Below are 8,072 nucleotides of genomic sequence, written 5' to 3'. Positions count from 1 at the left end.
TTGTTGTGGTCATTTACCCCAGAAGAGCCACAGCGCAGCATCACGTTGAGCCCCGCGGATGTCGAGAAGGTTTTTTTTTTTACCAAAAATCAAATTAGATCAAATTTCTTCACATTTCTTCAAATTTGAATATGTCATCTGGGGTCCAATGCAGAAGCTTGGTTGAAATTGGGCTGGTGGTTTCTTAGAAAACGGCCGAGGCCATTTTCGAACAGTTTTAAGCCCCGCGGGTGTCGAGAAAGTTTTTTTGACCAAAAATCGAATTTCTTCAATTTCGAATATGTCATCTGGGGGCCGAGGGGAGTCCAACGCAGAAGTTTGGTTAAAATCGGGTCGGTGGTTTTGGAGAAAACGGCCGAGGGTTAGGGTATATAGAGTATATTTTTTGGCTTTTTGCCTTTGTTTGATAGTGATGACAGTAGAAATAGACAGGAAATGGGGAGGCAGAGAGAGGGGGAATGACATGCAGGAAAGGTCTGCCCGACGCGGGATTCGAACCGGGGACACCTGCGGCGAGGACTGTAGCCTCTACATGGGGCGGCCGCTCTACCCACTGCGCCACGCACCGCCCAAGGGGGCAGTTGTCGGTCTGAGAAGTGAAGCTCACTTCCGCGTTCAAAAAACTGCAATCCCCTCAGATTCCTCTGGGGGCTGGTGTCAGAAAGCAGCATTCTCCATAGACCCCCATGTTAAAATCACCAACTTTACATCCTCAATAAACATGTTAAAAGCCTGGTGTCAGAACGTTTTTTTGTCTCAATCGATAGTTTCTACACACTCTGAGGGGTGAATTTTTTTAAAACTCTACCGTTTTACTGTTATTAGGTTAAAACTCTGGCCAATTAGGGCGCGGGACGTTGAGTGACAGGTCCGAGCAGCTCCATGGGCAGCTGCTTCGAGGCCAGTGGGCGGGTTCTCGGCCGGCCAATCCAACATGGCGCTGTTCAGGCCGCCATATTTGAGTCACAAAAACGACTCCCCACAACCAATGGGGGACGTCACGGACGCTACGTCCATGCTTTTTACAGTCTATGGCACCGCCCCACGGCCGAGGCCATTTTTGAAAATTTTTAAGCCCTGCGGGTGTCGAGAAAGTGTTTTTTGACCAAAAATCAAATTGGATAAAATTTCTTAAAATTCCTTAAAATTTGAATATGTCATCTGGGGGGCCAAGGGGGGTCCAACGCAGAAGTTTGGTTGAAATTGGGCTGGTGGTTTTGGAGAAAACGACCAAAGCCATTTTCGAACATTTCTAAGCCCCGTGGGTGTCGAGAAAGGTTTTTTTGACCAAAAATCAAAATAAATCAAATTTCGAATATGTTATCGTGGGGGCTGAGGGGAATCCAACCCAGAAGTTTGGTTGAAATCGGGCTAATGGTTTAGGAGTAGGGATGGGTATTGATAAGAATTTAGCGATTCCGATTCCATTATCGATATTGCTTATCGATTCGATTCCTTATCGATTCTCTTATTGATTCTCATTGGGTGGGGGAATAAAAGAGAAATGGGTTTGTTTGCATTAATGCAGTGGTTCCCAACCTTTTTTGGCTCATGACCCCTTTTGACATCACAAATTTCTGGTGACCCTCATTCAAGATGAGCAAGCTCAGATATTTGTATATGTTGCATTTTATTTGATCTTGATTTATATTCAAGAAAGTGGAATGTATAAAGAATATAGTTGTTTAAGATTGTGAAAAATAATTAGTTTATTTAAAAACATTTTTTAATCAATTACTAGACATTTAAGGCGATCCCATTTGAATTCCAGGTGACCCCACATGGGGTCCCAACCCCAAGGTTGAAAACACTGCATTAATGGCTCTAACAGAACTCTTTTCCACAGAAAAATGCAATGAATTTGCTTACTTCTTCAATGAAAAAATCAAATCCATAAGGCTAAATATCAACACAAATCAGCAAAATAATACAATGATGCAATCCCTAAAATCACCTAGGAATAAATCAACTGTAATGTCAGAGTTTAATACAGTTGACCAAAAAACCTTAGAAGAAACAGTTCAGCATCTTAAAACATCGACATGTTGTCTTGACACAATACCATCTGACTTTTTTAAAACTATTATAAGCTCTGTCCAAACAGATCTGCAGCAAATAATAAATTGCTCACTTCAATCAGGCACGTTTCCTAAACCCCTGAAAGTAGCTGCCATCAAGCCACTCTTAAAAAAGAGAACATTGGATACTACCATTTTAACCAATTACAGACCCATCTCAAATCTTCCCTTTATAGCCAAGATCGTTGAGAAAGTGGTTTTTAATCAACTCAGCAACTTCTTGAACTCCAGTGGACTCTTTGACAAATTTCAATCAGGCTTCCGACCTCACCACAGTACAGAAACAGCTCTTATTAGAGTGTTAAATGACATAAGGTTGAACACTGACTCAGGCAAGGTGTCAGTTCTGGTCCTGTTGGATCTCAGTGCTGCGTTTGACACTGTGGATCACAGTATACTGCTGGACAGGTTGGAAACCTGGGCAGGACTCAGCGGGACAGTCCTAAAATGGTTCAGGTCCTACTTAGAGGAACAGAGTTATTTTGTGACCATTGGTAGTTATCAATCCGATCGAGTGGCTATGACATGTGGAGTTCCTCAGGGGTCAGTCCTTGGACCCCTTCTGTTTAACCTGTATATGCTGCCTTTGGGTCAAATTCTACAGAACTCTAATGTCAACTAGAAAAAGCATTTCCAAGAATGGAAATGGTGTGACTGCTGAAAGCAGCTGAACGCTGTTGCAGAATTAGCAAATAGCGCAAGCAGTGATCACCATACAAATGTTTGACCGAGGTCGGAATCGAACCCACAATCTCATGATCAGTAGACTTCCACTCTTCCTCTAGGCCACAGTGTACACACAGTTGCAGAGACTGTTGTCTGTTAATGATCTGCACTCTGTCTCACTCTGAAGTTAACGACCCCAAAGCTGCACCTGTTGGAAACACTGTCAACATCAAGAAAGCTTGAGAGTCAAGCTTGAATGACTTAGAATGAAAATTTCTGTGAATTTCAGGCTGAGAGCAGCAGTTTCAACATGAAGCAAGTTATCAGAAGTCAACAGAGGACGACTGCGAAAATAATTCACTATAATTGTTGTTGAGGCAAGATTTGAACCAGCAACCTTCAGGTCTTCAGACCAGCAAGCTAACCACTAGGCTACAGACAGAGACAGTATGTGAGGGGCAAAGAAAACCTTTGATAAGAGGATCACTGGCTTCTGCTTAAAAAAAAAAGTAAGGAAAGTGCAGAAATTAGCCACAACAAGTAGGCTAAGTAGAGGACTCTTTTGTGAAAATAGTGCAAGCAGTGATGACCATACAAATGGTTGACCAAGGTAGGAATCAAACCCACAATCTCATGGTCAGAAGACTTTGACTTTGCCTCTAGGCCACAGTGTATACACTGTTGCAAAGACTGTTGTCTGTTGATGAGCTGCACTCTGTCTCACTCTGAAGTTAACGACCCCAAAGCTGCACCTGTTGGAAACACACTGTGTCAACACCAAGAAAGCTTGAGAGTCAAGCTTGAATGAAGCAAGTTATCAGAAGTCAACAGAGGACGACTGGGAAAATAATTCACTATAATTGTTATTGAGGCAAGATTTGAACCAGTAACCTTCAGGTCTCCAGCTCAGCAAGCTAACCACTAGGCTACAGGTAGAGACAGTATGTGAGGGGCAAAGAAAACCTTTAATAAGAGGATCACTGGCTCCTGCTTAAAAAGAAGGTAAGGAAAGTGCAGAAATTAGCCACACCAAGAGTGGCAGTAGCAATTAATGCCTCTCTTAACAAACACCTGTAACCAATTGAGGGTGGGGGAGGGGAGCAGAATTCAACATCACATAACAAGATTGCTCAGCCTGGATTCGAACTAGTGACCTTGGGGTTGGCAAGCGGCCACCTTACCAACTGGACTACAGACAGAGTTGTGGAGAAGAGAGGTTGAAGAAGATTTGAAGAGTTTCAAGACTGTTCCAATGCATTCTCTATGGGGAAAGAGAAATAGTTGAATATTGCAAAAAGTATGAATAGTTGAAAAGAGAAAAGTAATAGCACACCTGTCCCGAAAAGGCTGAACATTTTGATGTGAGAATTGTTGAAATAGCACAAAGTATGAAGGACTAGTTAAATGCCGAAGAAAATGGCCGAACAGAAGAACAATAGTGTGACTGCTTCCAGCAGTCACACTAACTATCATAGTTATGCAGATGACACACAGATATATCTTGCACTGTCTCCAGATGACTGCAGTCCAATAGAGTCATTATGTCACTGTTTTGAGCAAGTAAAAAATTGGATGAGCCAAAATTTCCTTCAGCTAAATCAAGAAAAAACTGAGGTCATTGTTTTTGGAAATAAAGAGAAGAGGGTTGCTGTCAGTAAACACCTTGAGTCACTGTCTTTAGAAACTAAAGACCAAGTCCGAAACCTCGGCGTGCTGATAGACTCAGATCTGACCTTCAACAGCCATATCAAATCAGTCACCAAATCAGCCTTTTATCAACTTAAGAACATATCCAGAATTAAGGGTTTTATGTCCCAAACTGATCAGGAGAAGCTGATTCATGCTTTTATCTCCAGTAGACTAGACTACTGTAACGGTCTTCTGACTGGTCTCCCCCAAAAAAGCATCAAACAGCTGCAGCTCATTCAGAACGCTGCAGCTCGAGTTTTAACCAGAACAAAGAGATCAGATCACATCACCCCGGTTCTTAAGACCTTACATTGGCTCCCAGTCAGCTACAGAATAGATTTTAAAGTTCTGCTACTGGTTTACAAATCACTGAATGGTTTAGGTCCAGAATATATGAATGACATGTTAGTAGAGTATAAACCCAGTAGAGCTCTGAGATCTACTGACTCAGGTCAGATAGTGGAGCTCAGAGTTCAGACCAGACATGGTGAAGCAGCATTTAGCTGTTATGCTGCTCACAAGTGGAACAAACTACCAGCAGAACTGAAATCAGCCCCAACTGTAAGCACTTTTAAATCCAGGTTAAAAACATTTCTCTTTTCACGTGCTTATAGCTGAGAACTTAAAACTTTATCTATTTTCTTTTCTTTTACTTTTATTTGCTCTTGCTTTTAACTCTGTTTTCAGTGTTTTGTTTGTTTTTATTCTGTCTTATGCTTCTTCGTTTTTTTAATGTTTTGTCTTTATGTAAAGCACATTGAGTTGCCTTGGTATGAAATGCGCTATATAAATAAAGATGCCTTGCCTTGCCTTGCCTAACATTAAAAAAGTAGACAGGACCGACCTGCCTGGACAGGTTAACACTAGACCACTGTGGCTGTGGGGCAGCTGTGCTCACAGGAGGAATTTAACAATGTTTCCATTACATGGTTTTTATGCATCTGTATCTTCTCACTAGTTATTGTTTTCATAACGTTCGTTTTTATGCGGAGTGAGCGAGCGAGCGAAAGAGAGAGAGCGCGCGCGAGAGAAAAGACACAGGGCAGCTACCGTTTCACCTGGCTATGACGAAACCTGAAAGGAAGTGGTTAGAATAAAGAGAGAAAAACACAAAGAATAGACATGTAGCCTGTTCAGGAGACGTTGACCTGTCCTCACGACGTGAGGGAGGGAGGACCGGAGGGAGGCTCTGGCTCACAGGGTTAGTGATGAGGAAACGTCACTGCAGCTGCATCTGTCAGCAGCTCTGCTCCACGCAGACACGCCACTAACTTTATTTAGGGAGAACAAACGGTGACATGTGGATATAAACACTAAGCACCCCCATTTATAATGATGATTGGTTTTAACGCAACGTCACGTAATTAATCAATTAACTCATTGAGTGCCGCGCTCCTTTCCAAAGTTTTAGTCAAGTGTACCGGCAATTTAGACCATTTTTGACGATTTTTGTAGAGCCACAGTGTATTCTATATTATTGCCACCAACACATACTGTGGCTCAATTGAAAGGTTTAACTTAATGCTTCAAGTGGCCACAAACCGTTTGTTTCTACGTGCCTCCGTTCCTGAGAAAAGTCAAGCTAAACATGGCTGGGTTTCACCAAAATCCCTCCTTTTTTTCTAGAAAAGGAGATAGAGCGTCTTTTATGAAAGGTGCTCTGTTTGTGTCTGTCGCTCTTCTGACACTCGCATTTCTGGATCAAAGGGCTCGTATAAGATAAATATATACAACAATTGTTGTTCTATTCACAAAACCACCATCGGGGGCGGGGGGGGCGCCACTAAACAACAATAACACAGACGCACCGTGCCGTGTCACAGCTTCTCGCCGCGGAGCGTGAGGGTCTGTCGGCCACCGCGGCTCGGGAAGACCGGTCCCGCCGGTGGTCGCGGTCCTTCTGTGGTTCGGGTCGGTGCCGGCGGTCTGCTTTGGCCCAGAGACCATCAGATTTTACCGAGGACTTTGGGGAGGACACGGTGTTGCTCCAGCTGAAGACCGGGCGGGACAGTCGGCTGAGAGCTTCCTGTTTCTGCTCCGAGCAGCTGGAGCAGCAGCGCGGGTGAGAGCAGAGCAGCTGCGCTGCATCTGCATGCAGAACTCGTTTGCAGAAGCCGAGTTATGATAAAAACTTCCAGATCATGAGCTGTCATGTGACTTTGATCGTCATCTATTTCAGTTCTCCTCGTCGTAGAGTCCCCAAATTTACATATAATGTGTATTAAAGTGTCTATTTTCATAATTTAAAAAAAAAGCCAAAAACGTAAAATTACGTTTTTGGCACTCAACGCATGGGAACGAAAAACGAGAAATTACGTGGTTGGCACTCAATGAGTTAATGCGCGAGTTTCTGAACCAAACGGAATCGATAAGGGAATCGTTAAAGCAGACACGCACACGATTCCAAGAATTGATCCAAGCTGGAACCGGTTCCGAAGAGGAACCGGTTTTCGATACCCATCCCTATTTAGGAGAAAACGACCGAGGTGATTTTCGAACATTTCTAAGCCCCGCGGGTGTTGAGAATGTTTTTTTTTTTAACCAAAAATCAAATATCTTCAAAGTTCTCAAAATTTCTCCAAATTCGAATATGTCATCTGGGGGGCCGAGGGGACTCCAACGCAGAAGTTTGGTTGAAATTGGGCTGGTGGTTTCTTAGAAAATGACCGAGGCCATTTTCGAACATTTCTAAGACCCGTGGGTGTGGAGAAAGTTTCTTTTACCCAGGGGGCAAACATGGAGCGTTGTAAAAGGTTTGACAGCAGAAATGATATGTAGGAACTTGAAGGATTAAAACCTGGTGGACAACCTGGTCAACTAGCTGCTGGAAAGCTACAGGGGCCAAAACCCCTTTCTTGGGTCATTTTGCTGGCGAAATGATGTAAATGCAAATATTTAGGCACTACAATGGCATAAATAGTCATACAACTATAGAATTTGGCAGAGAGTATCTTGACACATAGGGGGAGGCATGAAAAAAAGATTCTGGGGTTTGTTGCAACTCGATTTTAAGATATCACCCTCAACATCCCAAAAAAGACCAAAAAAAGTACTGTTCGCCTGACAAATTCTCATGTAAATTATTATTTTTCAGCACTTTATGGAGAATATCTATGCTTAACATAGAAAATTTCCTTAATTCATAAGCTTCCATTTGAGTTCAAGATAGCCTTTCTATCTCCAAAGCCCCACTTGCTGTGGCCAACGGTCACTTAGAGGAGACCAGAAATAGAATGGTTTCTGGTTACAGGCCAGTTAACATGGAGTTTTTCCACAATAGGTGTTGCATTGTTTGGAGACAGCCTGTAGCTTTCCAGTAGCTAGTAGAAAGGCTATCTTGGACTCAAATGGAAGCTTATGAATTAAGGAAATTTTCTATATACATGTTAGGCATAGATATTCTCCATAAAGTGCTGAAAAATAATAATTTTCATGAGAATTTGTCAGGCGAACAGTACTTTTTTTGGGTCTTTTTTGGGATGTTGAGGGTGATATCTTAAAATTGAGTTGCAACAAACCCCATAATCTTTTTTTCATGCCTCCCCCTATGTGTCAAGATACTCTCTGCCAAATGTTATAGTTGTATGACTATTTATGCCATTGTAGTACCTAGATATTTGCATTTACATCATTTCGCCA

This window comes from Trachurus trachurus, assembly GCF_905171665.1.
Source record: "Trachurus trachurus genome assembly, contig: scaffold_116_arrow_ctg1, whole genome shotgun sequence".
Lineage (NCBI taxonomy): Eukaryota > Metazoa > Chordata > Actinopteri > Carangiformes > Carangidae > Trachurus > Trachurus trachurus.
This window is presented reverse-complemented; position numbering follows the sequence as displayed.